General features: G+C 42.0%; 1 long non-coding RNA gene across 1 annotated transcript in view; it reads left to right on the forward strand.

Annotated features, from left to right (window-relative positions):
- LOC143421454 (uncharacterized) overlaps window positions 1–19,708 on the forward strand; it is a 36,102-nt gene extending 16,394 nt beyond the window's left edge. Inside the window, exons 2-3 of the long non-coding RNA XR_013101102.1 lie at window positions 16,502–16,597; window positions 19,387–19,708. This is a non-coding gene — a long non-coding RNA (uncharacterized LOC143421454). The remainder of the gene's footprint in view (window positions 1–16,501; window positions 16,598–19,386) is intronic.
- The last annotated feature ends 676 nt before the right edge of the window (window positions 19,709–20,384 follow it).

Genomic DNA, 20,384 nt, shown 5'->3' on the forward strand with positions numbered 1-20,384 from the left:
GACCAACAAGTTTGTTTACCGAGCTAAGGAGAACTTGGGAGATATTGCCCCCAAGTGAGGAAAATACTGTTTTCCAAAGCAGGGTAAATTCCATTTCCTTTCATGAGCACTCAAGCATCAGACTTATTTCATGTCAGATTAATAGGAAGCTTCTAATCTATACTAGCAAAAACATATGGGTGGGTATTGTGTGTGCTTTTGTATAAACCAATGAAGATGTTTGTGTTTGCAGTAAGCCTGTGATCCCACTAATATTAAAAACCATACAAGCTCTGAGTGGAGTAATAATGTGCCAGTACTTGCCTGATAAGTATTCTGTAAGTCTGATAAGGAAAGAATTGTAAATGAAACTATTATCTTCATGTCACATGATACACAGATTCAGAGACACGCAAAGCAAAAGTGTTGATATAAATGTTTGAATTCTGAATAGGAGACTGAGTAAACTAGTGCATACAGGTGTAGGTGTTCTGGCGGAGGGCCAGAAAACACGGACACAGCAAAACAACTGCAGGGCAGATAATGTCCTTTTCTCCCATCTTGGCTTCTCTAATGGCAGCAAAAGTGCAGTCAACTTAATAACAAGTAAATGACTGCATTCGATCTAGTTAAGACCTCTCTAAAATGACAAAACCCTAAAAATAATACTCATAAAAAAGCTTTACTGCTCAAATGAAAAATCTATAAAAGGCTTCATTAATAAGACAAGCCAGTAATGAACTGAACCTAGTAATAACTAGGTTCGACCAAACATTAACAGAAGCTGAAGATGTTTGTTGCTTCCAGCTCTTTGTATGAGTCTTTTTACAGCCCCACTTTCTTTTAAACGATACATGACTGTTTTGGAAATAAAGTCTGTTTAAGTTTTAAGATTTCATTTTTCTATTAAAGAAATTTTTTTGAAAACTTTTATGCCTTTTCTTTTATACTAAAAGGGGCACAGCATCCGGGAAGTATACGCTACAAGTTTAACTTCATTGCAGATGTGGTGGATAAGATTGTCCCAGCTGTGGTACACCTGGAGCTTTTTCAAAGGTAAACCAAACCAAAGCAGAAAAATGAAGTAGCATTTCAAAATGCTCTTTTAGATGCAAAATGACCTTTGCTATTAATCTTTTTTTACTGCCAGAGTGCCATTTTCCAGTGAGGAGGTCTCTGTGTCGAGTGGCTCTGGGTTTATAGTGTCAGAGGATGGCTGGATTGTCACAAATGCTCACGTGCTTACCAACAAACAGCGGATAAAAGTTGAGTTGAAAAGTGGTGTACATTATGAAGCTGCGGTCAGGGATGTGGATCAGAAGATGGACATCGCTCTCATCAAAATCGATCCAGATGTGAGTGTCCTGCTGTTTTTGTGGGGCTCCCCAAGGGTTTAAGGCAAAATCAGTGGTGCGTTTCCTCTTGCTGAGTAGCTTGTCATCAGAGGCTAACATCAAAGTGTATTAATCCTGCACACAAAGCAGTGAGAAATCCAGGGAGAGAGTCATCAAGGGCCTTTGCCTACCAAAATTAGACTCTGTTCCTTAACATGGCCAATTTGCAGACTGAATTCCTTTGGGGTGCTATTTGTTCATGTATCATGAATTCAAAGCCCCAGCTATTTTTTGTGTGTATACTTACAAGAGCGGTTTTGAATAAAACATGTTCCAACTTAGACTTGCTCATACAGAACTGGCTGCTTTGTATGGTAGCAGGTGCTCTATTCCCAACCACTTCAGTCAGACGGCACTCAGTGTGAAGCACATGATTAACATCTTTAGGGCTGATCTGAATACAGGAACACCTCAAGATCAGCAGAAGTTAACCAGAAGCATCACTGGATTTAACTGCTTTAAAGCTGAAGGAGTTTTCTCTTTTTAAAAACCTGGGAGTGGTGACAGTTGTACAATGCTTTAACACTCTGTGATACATTCTTTGCATAAGGGGTTCTAAAGCTTGCCTAAAAGGCATATTTGTTGTGACATAAGAGCCCATACCCCGGGAGGTGCAGCTATAAATTAAATGAAGCATTACAATTCCCACTAGAGATAAATGGCGTGAGCCTGGCAAAGGAGGAACCAGGCAGAGTCAAGCTGAAGCATTTTTTCGTTTGGTGTACAACTAAATGTTTTTTTTTTTTTTTGGTTTTTTTTTTGTTTTTGTTTTTTTGACCTTTTCTCCATAGCTTTATTTTCATTAAAAAAACAAATTACCGGGTGAAATAACATACTGGATGACTTCTGACCTTTTTGCTTGTGCTACCCTCAGCGGCTGCATTCTTTTTTTTTTTTTTTTTTTTACAACTTTATTTATAGTTTTCCAACAAAACAGTCCAGAATTTCTTACAAAAGTTGCGAACCCTACCCCCCACCCCCATCCAGGTGGCATCCCCACAACCAGGAAGCACAATACACACAACACAAAAAAAAAAAAAAAAAAAAAAAAAAGGGGAGAAACACTCAAACCAATCTGTGACAGTCATTATAGCACCAACAGCCGGACCCCGGCACATGAGAGAAGAAACAAAGAAGAAAAAGGGAATAAAGAAATCCCAACAGTCAAAGTACGGGCATTGAGGAGACTATGGACAGCAGTCCGAGAAGAGAGCAAGAGCATAAATTACCAACAAGTAAAGAACAATAAATCAGGCAAAAGACAGACTCTTGACATGAGTTATGAACCGTGACCAGGTTTTGTCATATTTACTCTCCAAGCCGCGCACGGTATACCTAATTTTTTCCAGAGCTAATCCCAACATCACCTCTCTAATCCAATGGACGTAGGAAGGAGGGTTTGACGCCTTCCAGCTCAGCAGTATCAGACGGCGGGCATGCAACGAGGCAAAGGCTATTGCGTTTTCGTGGAGGGGAGAGAGTCTCAGCTCTTCCCGAGGTACACCGAAGATAGCTATCAAAGAGTCAGGCCGCAGTGTTCCACCCGATATAGCTGACAGTGATTGAAAAATTGATGTCCAGAAACCACACAGGGAGGGACATGACCAAAACATGTGCCCCAAAGAAACAGGAGAGTAATCACATCTAGGACAATTCGGTGCAACATCAGGGTACAGTTTAGACAGTCTGTCATTAGAATAGTGGAGCCTGTGGACGACCTTAAATTGAATCAGGCCATGTCTAATACAGAGAGAAGACGTATGTATACGCTGTATGGCTTTCTTCCAGATGTCTTCTGACATGAGTTCTCCAACCTCCCCTTCCCACGCCGCCTTAGGTTTGTCCCATGTATGAGGGCAGCTTTCAAGAATCAATGCATAAATCTTCGATATTGCTCTTTTAGTGGGCTGACTCACATTAAGAACTAGATACAGTAGGTCCTTAGAGGGCAGAGACGGGTACCCTGGGAGAAATTTAGAGGCAAAACTCCGAGCCTGAAGGTATCTGAAGTAGTGAGACTTTGGTAAGTTATGGTCTTCACACAAATATTTAAATGAGACAAAGCCATCCTCAGTGAAGAGATCTTGAAAGAAAACCAGACCGTTTCTGTGCCAGACTGCAAATGAATGATCTATTTGAGATGGTGTAAAAAGATGGTTGAACATTATCGGAGAAAAGCTACAAGTATTTGTCAAGTTAAAATGTTTCCTGAATTGACCCCAGATCTTAATTGAATTTTGAACCACCAAATTGGAGTTCAGCCCAGATGCTTTGACATTCAGTGGGAGAGGGGCAGTTAAGATCGAAATCGGAGAGATTGGGAGTGTAGCTCTCAGTTCCATATCTGCCCAGACTGGACCCTCCCCATCCGCAAACATGGTTATCCAATATGTCAGCTTGACAATGTTAGCAGCCCAATAATAGAATAAGAAATTAGGTAAGCCCAAACCACCATCAGCTTTAGCTCTCTCCAGGCTTGCTCTCCTTATGCGTGCAGGTTTTTTGTTCCATATGAACAAAGAGACAAAGCGATCCAGCTGGGCAAAATAGGATTTGGGGAGAAAGATGGGGATCATTTGGAATAGATAAAGAAACCTGGGCATTACAGTCATCTTCACCACATTTATCCGTCCTGCCAGCGAAAGTGGAAGTTTTGACCACCTACCCAGATCAGATTTAGTACTGTCCAGAATAGACCTGTAGTTATACTGGAAAATAGTCTTAATCGAGCCAGCTATTTCCAGTCCCAAATATGTGAATTTGTCATTTTCAATTTTAAAAGGCAAATCGTCATAAGTGGTCTGTTTTGCCAGATTGTTCAATGGAAACAGTAAAGATTTTGATAAATTAACCTTATACCCCGATATGTTGCTGAACTCCCGCAGCCAGCGGAAAAGGTGGGGCATACTCCCAATTGGGTCTGATATCTGCAAAAGGAGATCATCAGCATAAAGCAGAGTTTTATGAGTTACCTCACCCCTGGATATACCTTTAATCCTCTCATCAGATCTGATAGCAATTGCCAGCGGTTCGATCGCAATGTCAAACAGGAAGGGTGACAGGCAACAGCCCTGCCTCGTCCCCCTGTAGAGCGAAAAATATTCCGAAATCAGACCATTCGTCCTGACTGCAGCCATAGGCGTTGAATATAGGACTTTAATCCATCTACAAAAAGTAGGTCCCATGCCGAATTTCTCCAGAACTGTGAAAAGGTAGGACCATTCGATTCTATCAAACGCCTTTTCAGCGTCAAGGCTCAGAATAACTTCCGGTTGTATTGTCGAATGGGGGGAGAATACCACATTAAACAGTCGTCTCACATTAAAAAATGACTGCCGTCCGGGAATGAAGCCCGTTTGGTCCTCATTAATAATGGTGGAAATAATAGGGTCCAACCGTAGTGCAAGAGTTTTGGTTAAAATCTTATAGTCACAGCACAAAAGACTTATTGGCCTGTATGAGCTACACTGTACAGGATCTTTATCTTTCTTTAGTAAGACTGAGATCGTGGCCTGGGTAAGCGTCTGCGGCAGATTGCCAGTAGCAAAAGATTCAGCATAAACTGATTCTAAAATAGGTGTGAGCTTCGAAGAGAATTCCTTGTAAAACTCCATGGGGAAACCGTCCGGACCTGGCGACCTTCCAGTCTGAGACAATTTAATAGCGTTCGTTATCTCTTCAATCGACAACGGCTGTTCCAAAGGCGACTGAGCGTCCGGAGAGAGCTTGGGAAGATCCAGCGAGTCAAGAAACGAGTAGATCTCGGATGAATTACTGCCCACCTCTGATTGATATAGGGTAGAGTAAAAATATTTGAACTGGTCATTAATGACTCGGGGGTCGTGAGATATCGAATCAGCACCTATTTCAATTCCCGAAATCACGCGCTCAGCTGACCGCTGTTTGAGCTGAAGTGCAAGGAGCCTCCCCGCTTTATCTCCATGCTCATAATATACCTGCCTGGATTTAAAAATATTTCTTTCGGCTCTCCATGTCATAAGCGTGTCAAATTCAGTTTGCAACAGTAATTTCTCCTTAAAAAGATCTGGCGTAGGTGAAAGAGCGTAACGCCTATCCATATCCGCAATCTTGTCAGCCAGTTCTTTAAGTTGTTTAGAGCGCTCCTTGTCTCTGTGTGCCACATAAGAAATAACTTGGCCCCTAATGTAGGCTTTCATAGACTCCCACAAGACTCCCCTCGACACATCCTGGGTGTCATTAATTTCCAGAAAGAAGTCAATCTGATTGCTGAGAAACGTTTTAAAGCGTTCACATAAAAGTAATAGGGGGTCTAGCCGCCACGTTCGTTGGGGCGCTACATTACCTGGAAAAACCAGACCCATCTGCACAGGGCTATGATCTGACAACACTATACTGTGGTATTTGGTGCTGGAAATTAAGGGAAGTAGCTGGTTATCGACAATGAAGTAATCAATCCTGGAGTAACTATGATGTACAGGGGAAAAAAAGGAAAATTGCTTCGTAGATGGGTTTGTTGCACGCCAAGGGTCTGATAAGCCGTAAGAACGAAGTAGGGAATTAATAGCCACTGCTGCTGACGAGAGGGTGTTGCTCGACCTTACGCTTGATCGGTCCAGCTGGGGAGAAAGGACACAATTAAAGTCTCCACCTAGAATTAGTTTATAGGAGACAAGGTCTGGGAGAGTCGAAAAAAAATTAAGAAAGAACTGTGCGTTGTCCCAGTTAGGTCCATAAATATTAGCCAGTATTAGTGGTGTGTTAAACAGCTTGCCCACTACAACAACATATCTGCCATTAGGATCTGATATCACTTCAGAGTGTTCAAATGGAACCCCCTTCCTAATTAAGATTGCTGTTCCCCTGGCTTCGTAGTTAAAACGTGAATGATATATTTGTCCAATCCACTTACAACCTAATCTTTTTTGGGAGTTAGTATTTAAGTGTGTCTCCTGTAGAAACATCACGTCAGGTTTGAGCGATTTCAAATGACTAAATACCTTGCTTCTTTTAACCAAATTATTCAGCCCTTTGACGTTCCAGCTAATGAATGAGACCGATTTCTGTTGATTATTCACATTATCCAGAGTCATAGTGCCACAATCGATAATAGACTGATCCTGCACGTTGGTCATATCTCAGTGTTTCAGTGCCTGTTTGAGCCACAACATAAACCACAGATAAACCCAAAGCAAAACTAACAAAAACAAACAGATAAACATAGATAAACCTCTCACCATCCTGGACCCCTGGGCTGGTCTTCCACAAACCTGAGACTGCCCTGAAAACACTCCTCTCTCTCCTAGGCATATAACACGTTTACACTAGCTTAAACTCTTACATGAACTCAGCAAAGACAGAACAAAGTATAATAGGACCCTTGACTCAGCATCATTATTGCCGCATGCATGTCGGCACCCATCCACTTACAGGCCGGTACGGCTCTGAACACTCACGGTTGGAAAATAATCCCACAAGAAAGGGGTAAAACCCAATAAAAATAATGACACTGGTGATAAGAAAAAGGGGATTAATTAATCAGAATACATCAAAAAGCAAAATAAAAGCACTGTCGGGGTTATGGTGTCGGGCTGGAACGAAGACCAATGAGGATACCGAAGATATTCTGAAATAAAATATTCCCCAGGCCACATGACATCCACAGAAATCCCCAACATCTTATAGCTATACCTTGTCCAATCATAAAGGGCACCCAACCGTAGCGTGGCGACGTTCACCAGTCAATGCACAGCCTGTGCAGACTACCTCAATGGTAGCACGCAGCGTGTGATACTTGTTGTGGTCCGTGAATTAACTGTCACTCTCCCTCCGTCTCCCGTGGGCGCAGATTGGTCTCGACGTAGTGCCTTGCCTTGGTCGGGTCTTCGAAAGACATCTGTTCGCCAGCCGGGGTCGTGATTTTCAATGTAGCTGGATACAGGAGACCATATTTCACTCCCGTACACCGGCGAAGCAATCTTCTCACCTCGGTAAAGGCCGATCTCTTCTTTCTAACGGTGGCCGAGTAATCTGGGTAGATGTAGAAACGCTTCCCATTACGGGTAATGGGACCTGCCCCCATGGCCTTTCGAAGAACATCCACTTTCTCCTGAAAATAGTGGAACTTGACGATTATCGGTCTCGGGGCATCTCCATCCTTTGGCCTCGGCTGCAGGCTCCTATGCGCCCGATCGAGCGTCGGCGTATAGTCGAGGGCGAGCGCTTCCTTCAACAATTCAGCCACGGCTTTCTCCGGTCGAATATTTCCGAATCCCTCTTCCACCCCAATTAGTCTGCAGTTATCACGACGTTGCCGGGACTCCAAATCATCAGCCTTGTCTGCCAACCGGACGACTTGGGCAGATAGCGCATCAACTTTAGCTTCCAGTGCTACAACACGGTTAGCCTGGCCATTAGCTTCCTCCTCAAGATCATCAGTGCGGGTCGAGAGCGTGGCGTTTTCTTTCTGCATGTCTTCGATAGCCTTCGCAAACTCTGCGCGCACACTCAGGACCTCTGACCTTAAATCACCCGCCAAGTCGTCTATTTTCTTGTGTAGTTCACCTGCAGCTGCCATCACAGACGAGTCGATCTTGGCTAGCACATTCTGCTCCGTTTGCTTTATGGCAGCCATGATTGTGTCGAGATCCGGCCCGGCCCCCACCCCCGCGGCCGGATCCGCACCAGGCAAGTCCGAGGCATCAGGCCCCGGCTTCTGCTTGAGCGATTTAGGCATGTCGAACAGCTTTAGACTACAAAATACAACTGATTCGAAAGATTAGGCACTTGTGAGACGGGTTCGCGCCGGGATGTACTAGAAGGGGAGCGGGAAAATTACGCAAATGGTCAATCTAAGCAGAGCTCGCAAAAACACGTCTTCACATGTCGCTGCTCTCTCCCCTCCCCACAACTAAATGTTTTTGTATTAAAAAATGCACTTTAAACACTCATTTCCACCGTAGGGCTTTGGCAACCTTTTCCAACCAGTGACAGTTAACCTTCATCAACATCAACAGAAATCTCAACAGAAAAAGAAAAAAACTGCTAATAATAATGTTTGAACAAGTGAGTGACTGGAACAAGTTATGCAGTGGAAGATTTTCTAAAATTCAGCAACATGATTTTTGCTTGCAGGACTAGTTTTGAGAGACCATAAACAGCTGGTCTCTGAATGAGTTGAATTTCACAGAGGAAGGATCGTTTCACCAATGGAAACCTTACAAAAAAGTATAACAGTTTTATTACTGGTTTATCTCAGGTTTAGTGGGCAACTCATATCTTCTGAGGCTATTGCAGAAGCTAGCATTAGAATCTGCCATGGTCCATTTGCTGTGTCTCCTTCACGGTTTCTTGCCGGACCCATACTTAAACTCCTGCTCGGAGGTGCTGATTCTCATTCCTGCTACTTCTCAGCAATGAACTGTTCCACTGCAAGCTGGAGGCCACCACCTGGTAAAGCCAACATAAACACAAAAAGCAGAGACAAAATCCACCTACAAATTCTGTCTATAAAAGTTACAAACAGAATTTGTGTCAAAGGGCAGCCCCAGCAAAGTCCAACAGCCACTAGAAACAAGTCCAACTCATTGTCGTCAATGCAACCAAGTTCTCACTTCCAAACAGTCCTTTTTTTTTTGTGTCCCATTTGGATATTTAGCCATCAGAATAGTTGTCTTAAGGCCAAGAAAGATGCCAAGTGGATTTATTTTACCAAGTGGATCATCATGGCCTTGCCATATTGGTCCATTTGATTGACCTTTATTATAATTATGAATTGATTTTATTTTCGGTTGCTACAAACGGGACAGACATGACTGGGGGATAGGACAAGGAGAAAGAATGAAAGAAAGAGAGGGAGAGAAAGAAAACCAAAGGGGAGAAGAGACGGTGAGAAAGGGGGGAAGAAAGAAAGAAAAACAAACAAAAAAAACAAAACACCTGGGTCACCTGTATGGAGAAAAAAAACAGAAGAGAAAGCAAACAAAAAAAGAACAACATAATAAAAAACAGCACCATCACAATAAACTAGCTAGCAGTAGATAACAGTAGATACTAAATATTAAACGATATTGTGCAGCACGCAAGATAGACAGCGCACAATGTGCTTTGAGGCAGCAGCCAAGAAAGGTGTAGTCCGCGTCTGTGAACACCCGTGTGTACACCTGTGTGCACACCTGTGTGGATCAGCATGCTTGTATTCCAAAGCTTTCTCCGCCCCAGATATCCAGAGGCTCCAGAGTACAAGGACCCGAGGAGGACCACCAAAAGGGGGGGAACCGTGCCACCCTCCTGGGAAGAGCTGAGTAGAGCCCCAAACGAGAGGTCACCCAGCAGCTACGGAGCAGAGGCCAGAGGGGGTTGCAGTGGCGTGCTCGCGGGCTCTGCCGGCAGCCAGCTGTGCCAGAGAGGACCGAGCTTCAGGCCCAGAGGCCAGAGGCCTGAGGGCATCCCACCCCCCGGAAGGGGCCCAACCGGGCCACAGGCGCCAGGCCCCGCCAATCGGCCACCAGGAGTGAGCCGGTACATACATGAGCGCCCAGCCCCAGACGACAAGGACCACCAACACACCAACGTGTGAGGGCATCAGCCACCGGCAGGGAGTGTGGTGAGGGGAGATAGGCCTCCGTACTTTGGAGGGCCTGAGATGTACCCAGAGAGACCCAACCTGACATATAGACAAAGACGAACAGGCGCACGCGGTCACAGTCCATATTTTCAAAGTGCCTCCAATAGGATCCCCCAAGGGATGATGTCAAACACCTTCTCCAAGTCCACAAATAACATGCAGACTGGTTGGGCAAATTCTCCACTCGAATATCTCAAGAGGATAAAAGCCAGGACAAAAAACACATTGTTCCTCTTGAATCTAGGTTTGACTAATGAACAGGCTCTCCTCAGTAGTACCCTAGTGTAGACCTGTCCAGAGACCCTAAGTAGTGTGAGCTGTCAATATTTAGAGGACACCCCTCTACTCAAAGATGGGAATCATCACCCTAGTCTACTAATACAAAGGCATTGGCACAGATCTCCACATGATGTTGCATAGGCGTGGCACCAAGACAGCCCTACAACACCCAGGATCTTTGGGAATTCAGGGCAAATCTCATACATGCCAGGGGCATTGGCATCAAAGACCTGTTTAACTGCCAAAGTGACCTCACCCCCCAGTGGTGGGTGAGTCACCCCGCTCATCTCCATACTCTGCTTCCTCTATGAAAGGCATGTCAGTGGGATTGGGGAGATAATCAAAAATATTCCTTCCACTGCAGCATCCTGTCAAAGTTCAGCAGGAAGTAGGTACTTGTGATCTTGCTAGACGCGCCGAATGAATCCTCACTATATTTGGGTTCCCCCCCAAACTCATCACCAGGTGGTGATCAATTTAAAGATCAGCTTCTCTCTTCACCTGAGCATCCAGAACACCCAACTATAGAGCTGATATATAGGGTGGGCCATTTATATGGATACACCGTAATAACATGGGAATAGTTGGTGATATTAAAGTCCTGTTTGTGGCACATTAGTATATGTGCGGGGGCAAACTCCTCAAGATGGGTGGTGACCATGGTGGCCATTTAGAATTTGGCCATCTTGGATACAACTTTTGTTTTTTCAATAGGAAGAGGGCCATGTGACACATCAAACTTATTGGTAATGTCACAAGAAAAACAATGTTGTGCTTGGTCTCAACGTAACTTTATTATTTCATGAGTTATTTACAAGTTTCTGACCACTTATTAAATGTGTTCAATGTACTGCCCATTGTGTTGGATTGTCAATGCAACCCTCTTCTCCCACTCTTCACACACTGATAGCAACACCGCAGATGACCCCAAAGATAAAAGTCTAAGGGGGTCAGATCGGGAGACCTTTGGGGCCATTCAACTGGCCCACGACGACTAATCCACTTTCCAGGAAACTGTTCATCTAGGAATGCTCAGACATGGCACCCATATTGTGGTGGTGCACCATCTTGCTGGAAAAACTCAGGGAACGTGCCAGCTTCAATGCACAAAGAGGGAAACACATCATCATGTAGCAATTTCAAATACCCAGTGGCCTTGAGGTTTCCATTGATGAAGAATAGACACACTATCGTTGTACCCCATATACCACACCAAACCATCACTTTTGTTGTTCCAACAGTCTTGGAGGGATCCATCCAATGTGGGTTCGTGTCAGACCAATAGCGGTAGTTTTGTTTGTTAACTTCACCATTCACATAAAAGTTTGCCTCATCACTGAACAAAATCTTCTGCGTGAACTGAGGGTCCTGTTCCAATTTTTGTTTTGCCCATTCTGCAAATTCTGTGCGCCGATCTGGGTCATCCTCGTTGAGATGCTGCAGTAGCTAGAGTTTGTAAGGGTGCCATTTGTGAGTTGCTAACATCCGCCGAAGGGATGTTCGACTAATGCCACTCTCCAGTGACATGCGGCGAGTGATACGCTGTGGGCTCTTGCTGAATGAAGCTAGGACAGCCACTGATTTTCCTTCATTAGTGAAAGTTTTCTTGCGTCCACATTTTGGCAAATCCAACACTGAACCAGCAAGCAGTTTGCTAACTGTAGCATGGGAGATGGGTGGTCTTGTAGGGAGTCTTGCATTGAAATCTGCTGCAATGACCCGGTTACTGCGTTCACCAGATATCAACATGATTTCGATCCACTCCTCACGTGTTAACCTCTTTGACATGTCAATGGCTGTGAACAAAGAGAAACTTGTAAATAACTCATGAAAGAATAATGTTACATTGAAACCAAGCATACCATTGTTTTTCTTGTGACATTACCAATAAGTTTGATGTGTCACATGGCCCTCTTCCTGTTGAAAAAAATAAGTTGTATCCAAGATGGCCGACTTCTAAACGGCCACCATGATCACCACCCATCTTGAGGAGTTTGCCCCCTGTATAGGAATTTCTTTTATTTATGTATTAATCACATTATTTTATTTTATAATGCCTTGGTGCCACTGGATTTAAACATGTTCCACACTCACACTATAAGACAAATGGTGGGGGTGTAGTAAGGAAGTTGGGGGAAGCAGACCACTCCACAGGAAGAGTATTTTGTCTCTTCGAGGACTCTGGGAGGTAGCAAGGGAGTGTGAACCCTAAGGTGTGAAACAGCTGTGTACTGCCTTTTGTTCCTGAAGAAGGTATTTAATAACAGATATGATTCAATGCAGAGAGGTCTGTTAATACATAGTGAGTGAGAAAGGTGACTGGAAAGGAAAAACTCAATGCATCATGGGAATCCCCCGGCAGCCTACGTCTATTGCAGCATAACTAAGGGAGGATTCAGGATCACCTGGTCCAGCCCTAACTATATGCTTTAGCAAAAAGGAAAGTTTTAAGCCTAATCTTGAAAGTAGAGATAGTGTCTGTCTCCCGAATCCAAACTGGAAGCTGGTTCCACAGAAGAGGGGCCTGAAAACTGAAGGCTCTGCCTCCCATTCTACTTTTAAATACTCTAGGAACAACAAGTAGGCCTGCAGAGCGAGAGCGAAGTGCTCTAATAGGGTGATATGGTACTACAAGGTCATTAAGATAAGATGGGGCCTGATTATTTAAGACCTTGTATGTGAGGAGCAGGATTTTGAATTCAATTCTGGATTTAACAGGAAGCCAATGAAGGGAAGCCAAAACAGGAGAAATATGCTCTCTCTTTCTAGTCCCTGTCAGTACTCTTGCTGCAGCATTTTGGATTAGCTGAAGGCTTTTCAGTGAGTTTTTTGGACATCCTGATAATAATGAATTGCAGTAGTCCAGCCTGGAAGTAATAAATGCATGAACTAGTTTTTCAGCGTCACTCTGAGACAGGATATTTCTAATTTTAGAGATGTTGCGCAAATGGAGTCTTACATATTTGTTTAATATGTGCTTTGAAGGACATGTCCTGGTCAAAAATGACTCCAAGGTTCCTCACAGTGTTACTGGAGGCCAAGGTAATGCCATCCAGAGTAAGAATCTGGTTAGATACCATATTTCTAAGATTTTCAGGGCCGAGTACAATAACCTCAGTTTTATCTGAATTAAGAAGCAGAAAGTTAGCGGCCATCCAGGTCTTTATGTCTTTAAGACATTCCTGCAGTTTAACTAATTGGTGTGTGTTATCTGGCTTCATGGACAGATAGAGCTGGGTGTCATCGGCATAGCAGTGAAAATGTATGCTATGTCTTCTAATGATGCTGCCTAAGGGAAGCATGTATAATGTAAACAGAATTGGTCCTAGCACTGAACCCTGTGGAACTCCATAATTAACCTCAGTGTGTGAAGAGGACTCTCCATTTACATGCACAAATTGGAGTCTATTAGATAGATATGATACAAACCACTGCAGTGCAGTACCTGTAATACCTACAGCATGTTCTAATCGCTCTAATAGGATATTATGGTCAACAGTATCGAATGCTGCACTAAGGTCTAGCAGGACAAGCACAGAGATGAGTCCACTGTCAGAGGCCATAAGAAGATCATTTGTAACCTTCACTAAAGCTGTTTCTGTGCTGTGATGAGCTCTGAAACCTGACTGAAACTCTTCAAATAAACCATTCCTCTGCAGATGATCTGTTAGCTGTTTGACAACTACTCTTTCAAGGATTTTTGATATGAAAGGAAGGTTGGAGATTGGCCTATAATTAGCTAAGACTAGCTTCATTTAAAATGCAGGACAATTTAGGAAAAATGAATTTTCCTTTACTTACAATGGTGTGAGTTGTACCATCCGGACACCTATGAATTTCTTTTTTGGTAGTGAATTTCCTGAGGGGAAATAAACACATATATATGACTTTATCACTGAATAAATGTTATCATGAACTGAATTCCTGGATGCTGTGACAAAAACATACGATTCTGCTCACTGCTGGCTTGTCTGTTGTAGGAGTTGGCAAGAAACTGACGTATTCTGTCCACAGGGATGGCAAAAGAAATTCCAGCAGCCACTTTCAGAGTATTTATGCCTATTACATCTCCATCCTGTTAAAAGCACAAAATAGAGGGGCAGCTGTGTCTGTGGTCTTCATTGATTTCACAGTTTTGCCTCATGTAGAGAAAGAAACAGCAGTACTGTGTCCTTTTCTTCCACTGCACATAACACAACTCAGTGTCTATTAAGTGTTCTTTTTACCCACAATGCAAATCATCAGTCTTGGTTATTGTCATAACTTATCTGTGTTTTCACAGCAAAGGACAATTAAAAAAATGCATGCTCGGTATGGCAACTATTCTCCTTTAGAAAAAAGCTGCAATTTTCGGGAAGGCAGGCTGGAGGCAGCAACCTTGATAAATGAATATACAATCTGTATCATTTTATTCCATAGTAACAATGCAAAGACCTCCATAATCGGGTCTTGTCCTAAAATATTTTGTGGAAGGCTTAATTTTGAACCTGAAGGAGTAGAGTGAAGATACTGGGTATTAAATAAAACAATATCATGACCTTAGTCCACACAGTCATAAATAAAACAAGAAAATCGCCTACATAGCAGCAAGCATAACAAACATGCAAATGGCCTGGTCTTATCTCTTTACACGTGACAGCACTATAAATCCTCTTACCAAGTTGACAAGCGGTCCACCGGAGTTTCCATACTATGAATAATACAAAAAAACAAAAACATTTTCTTACCCATTGTTCATTAAGAATAAAAACAAATAAAGGCAGTTAAAATGAAAGGCATCAATAGGTTTATAATGCTTATTCACTCACATTTATAATGGCATCAGTTTGGATGTAGTCCATGTCAGAGTCCTTAAAGCCCAGCTCTAGGCTGTTGCGATTGGCAGTGCTGACAATGCCAGTGGTGACAGTGTTCTGCAGAGAGAAAGGGCTTCCTACTGCCACCACAAATTCACCTGGACGCAGGTCTGAGGACTGGCTGAGACGCAGCACGGGCAAGGGACCCTGCGAGTGAGCCACAAAGAGACATGACAGGACCGGCCTAAGGACCACCTTGAACTTAAAAGGCTGGGGAGCCATATACAGGCACTGTCATAGCAGAGGGGTTTGATCCAAACAGAGGGTGAAAGGGCAGTCCAGGAGGGTAACAGCTTAACCTCTGTCTCTCTTCCACAGCATGTCTTTTATCCTGTCTTCCTTCTCTCACCCCAACCGGTCGCAGCAGATGGCCGCCCCTCCCTGAGCCTGGTTCTGCTGGAGGTTTCTTCCTGTTAAAAGGGAGTTTTTCCTTCCCACTGTCGCCAAAGTGCTTGCTCATAGGGGGTCATATGATTGTTGGGTTTTTCTCTGTATCTATGAAGCGCCTTGAGGCGACTTTTGTTGTGATTTGGCGCTATATAAATAAAATTGAATTGAATTGAATAGTACCAGTGCCTTAAACCTTCCTGTTTTTTTAAATGGCCAGCAGACTCTGACTACAAAAGTGCAGATTCATGTAAAATGCTGAAGTAACAACCTGCTTCTATTTGTGAATAGCATATCTTTAAGCCTCTGGAGGGTATAATTGGCTGTTTTTGACTACTTTTGATTTTATCTTTATATTTCACCTTTGAAGACTATTTACGTTGCCTTGTTTGACATCATTCTTTTCAGCACAACTTCACATGTATGAATTTACAGTTTGTTTTCATTTTGTCATACGGATCTAAAATCACACAAAAAAACTCTGAGTAGGAAAAAGTTCCTTTTTTTTACTTTGAAAATCACAAATATTATATCAAATGTCTATATTATCAAATAAGTGGCCAATTAGCAAGGAGCATCTTCATAGGAATTATAGTTTAAAAAAAGGTAGCATGTGCAGTTACCATTACCTATCGATCAGTAAATATCACAATATAGATATCAAAGATATGAAGAAACAGTAAAATAACCAGATAAAAGTAAAAAGATAGATGCATGGTTTTGACCAATTTTATTAAAAAAACCCACAAATTTCTTATCTGGTGTTCCTGTAATGTTGTCTTGCACACTGAATTTCAGTAGTACTACCACTCAGAGGTTTAGCTGAACTACACCTTTTGTACTAATTATTGCCCTTTTGAAATATATAGGCATGTATTTAATACTGCATAAACTATAATTACTTTTGTCATTTCAAAATAAAATGTAGATGTTTGATGAGATATGAAACAAATTTCAACCAGTGGGATAACCTGTTTCTCTGTTGTTGTGTGATTGTCCAGTTTAATCCGAGATCTCAAGGAACGTGAGCCAGAATTTCCAGATGTGAGCTCAGGTGTTTACATCTATGAGGTAATACCTGGAACAGCTGCATCCAGGTAAGAATTGTGCTGCAATACATTTATTCTTTTGTGAAAAACTGAGATTTCATGTAGCTTGAAAATTAATAGGTAGGGGGCAGAAATGTACTATTAGAACTTGGCATCCGGAGATCAAGCTCTGGATATTTTCTGAAAAGCGTCAGATTTCTGCCTGACCAACCTGCCCTAATAGTAAGATCATAGTCAAGGATCCATGCAGCATATTCAACTTAACACCTGGACCTGTTAGCTTCCATTGTTGTTTAGTGTAGGTCTGACAATCTACATTTAAAAAAACAGAGACTCCAGCTGCTGGGTTGCAAAGCAGGCTAATCTGGTGGTAGCCAAACATCTAAAGAACTTCCAGCACAAAAAGGCGATGTGAGAATAGTGGAGAAGGAGTTGCCTCGTGTTGCTTATGTGACAAATATGGGGCAAAAGATGGCGCTGCCTTGGACAAACACTTGTTTTAGAGCCATTAGTGCTTTCAGTGCTTCAAAAATGTTTATTGTTATAAGTTATGGCTTCCATCTGTGACACCCCAGAGATTCATGCATATCTCTGATCTGTGGCTATTTCCTGCTATCCCCTGATATTGAGGGCAGTTATCATATTGTAAACATCACATCAGGAATGCTGTTCGGAGTGATGTCAGGCCCAAATAGCAGCACCCTCTCTCTTCTTTCTCCTCCCAAAGTGTGTCAACTTGACAATGCTCTGTGTCTCACTCTGAAACTCTTATGATTCCTTATAAAAGATCTCAGATCATTATGTCAAAGCAAAATATCAACAAGTATGTACTTTAATGCTAAAACCTGGGCATGGAAGTTATGCACCCAGTTCTTGTTTTCAAGTCTTTCCAGATGTATGCTGTACAATCATTCCACCTTGGAAAAAAATGATTATAATAAGTTAGAAAAGTATATATTCACCTCCACTAATAGTTGGTTAAATATCCCTTAGTAAGTTGCAATTTAACCAGATATTATTAGTAGCCATCAATAAGCTTCTGGTAGGATATTTGACCACTTTCTTGGCAGAATTTTAGAGTTAATTTAAATTGATTGACTTGGCTAGTCCAGAAATTTTCAAAAGGGTTGAAATGGCCATCCCACAAACTTAGATTCAAGCTTAGAATCATCAGTCAAACAACTGTAAATAAGTACAAGTTATTTGTATGTGTCTCCAGTTTGCCATGGTCTGGAAGAAGACCCAAACTGTCTTCCTCAGATAAGAGAAAATTATTTAAGACCCAGGAATTACTAAGGCTTGAGCCTGCCATGAACTAGAAATGGCTGGAACACTAGTGTCACTGTCAACAGTGAAGCAAGTGTTACATCACACCGACTGAGGGGGTGTCAACCAAGAAAGAACAGCTATAAAATTGAAGAGCTTTCAAACTTGAGAACATTGCTGTTTAGCTGCCGGTACAGTGCAGCTAAGCTTCCACTGTATCTGCTGCATACACTGGAACATTGCACAGAGTAGGTGGAATATTTAATAAATCAAAGTTCTTCAGATTCACCTTAAATCAATAGTTTGACAGTTAAAACTTGGACACAATTCAGTGTTTTGACTTGTCAGTGCTCTCAAACACACATCCATGGATAAAGCAGGCTAACATTAGACCCAGCTCCAACCTGACAAAAAAAAATTGTGGACTATGCTTAAAAACTGGGTCTGTGCCAGAAAACCAACAGATTGAAATGAACTCTACCAATTCTGAAGAGAAAAATAGTCACATATATAACCATACTTATTCCAGAATCTTGTTGATGGCTATTTTTCAGCCAACAGGTCTTTTTTTGTATGCATGCACACACATCCACCTCGATGACTTCTGATTATCTTTGATTATCAGAAGTTTGATTATCATATTGTGTTATGATTCATCACAGGTGATAGTTTTCTTACTCACTATTGTGCTAAGTTTACTAAAAGATACTAACATAGTCTTTAGAGTTGAGTGATACATTTCCTGGAGATTCATTTGAGTGTAACTTTCCCATTATAAACTACACAGGAAAGGCATTGCTTCTTCAATATAATATCCAGTGCAGCTTTAATGTTATGGGTTTTGTTTGCTGTATTTTAAGTGTACATTGTAGAGATTATTGTAGACACTTTCCTATTGTTATCCTAAATGCTACACTGTTTTACAGATTAAATCTTTTCAAAGTTGGATACCACAGCTGTGGGCTTCATTTATTTATGTATTTTCTTATTTTTATTGCAAAGCTGCACAGTTGGGACTTGTTTTGGTACTGGTTTACAGAGTGTAACAATATCTGCTGTGAACTGGCATTTGGAGGCCTTTCTGGGTGGATTAAGAAATTTCTTGCAGTTCTCAAGGCTTTAGATTAAACTCATTATTCTTGCACTTCCCAAAGGCAATGCTGACATCTTTTTTATGGAAGACAGAATCCTTCTCTCTTTCTTTAGACTATATTCTTAATTGTCCTCCCATGACATTGAAGCCTTATACTTTGCACAGAACACAGCAGTTGACTAACATCCAAGCATTACAGCACAGCCTGTCAATTCACAGTGACAACTTGGATTGCCAGTCTAGTAACCTACTAACCTACTGTCATCCTGCCAACAGCAAGACGATCAGCAAATGTACATACCTAACATGCAAATATCTGCCAGTGAAGAGATTTACAATCAGTGAAGGGGTTTTTTTGGGGGGGGGGGGGGGCTGACACAGGAGCAGGCTTGTCTTGTGTGAAAGTTACTGGTGTCTTCCTTAGAGTTTGACACCTTTTCAGCTTGTGATTGATGGTATGGTGTTGATATCTCTGCAGGGGAGGTATGACTGATCATGATGTCATCATTGGCATCAATGGACACCCTGTCCACACCACTCAGGAAGTGAGCGATGCCGTCAAGCACAGCACCTCAGTCTTTGTTTTGGTGAGGAGAAAGGATGGGGATGTTACGCTAATGATCATCCCTGAAGAAACTGACTGATACCACTGTCTGTCTGCAAGTAGCTGGGTTTCCATCCAATTGTACTGTGCATTTCCAAAAAGCAGAAGTATAAGAATTAGCAGTGCCAAAATGCCCCAACATGCTATTACCTTAGTTTTATGGTTCCCTTTTAGGAGGGTTACAGTTTCCTCATCATAGAAAAGAAGATGTTTTTTGGCATTTTGGTTCTCAGTTACAGTGTAATGAATCTTTGTCTGTTTTACTTTGCTTTCAAAATTGTCAGAATTCTGAAACAATTCACAAGTCCAGAAGAGCAAACAGTTGGATATCAGCCACAAGTTGGTAATTAGCACCACCATAAGATCTTTCAATGATGTAACATGTTCAAAACACCATAGTAGCATTTATAAAGATCTATGCCTTTTTTTTCTTCAGCTGTTCATTAGTCACACAGAAAGTTCAGAAATTCAATTAAATCATCAGAGGTACAAATGAATATTTCCAGTCTCAAGTTATGAAGTTATGAGCACACTGCTCATAATTCAAGATTCAAGATTCTTTATTCGTCACATGCATAGTTATACAAGTATAACACGCAGTGAAATGTAACCTGATACGCTCCTCGACTTGTACAAAAGGGGGAGAGAAGAACAACATTATATATTATATACATTAGGTGAATGTGCAGTAGTAGATTTGTATGCAGCAAGCAGGTGAATTCTGTAAAAAATAATTTGATTTAATTGACAGTACACATGTCTGGTTAGATCCAGCTGTTTAATAGAAAGCTGTAAGAAGGAAATAGACAGCTAAAGTTAAATTTGCTGCATTTTTTCAGGTGGTACACACTGTAACAAGTTTGAGAAACACT

Source organism: Maylandia zebra, linkage group LG12 (genome assembly GCF_041146795.1).
Source record: "Maylandia zebra isolate NMK-2024a linkage group LG12, Mzebra_GT3a, whole genome shotgun sequence".
Taxonomy (NCBI): domain Eukaryota; kingdom Metazoa; phylum Chordata; class Actinopteri; order Cichliformes; family Cichlidae; genus Maylandia; species Maylandia zebra.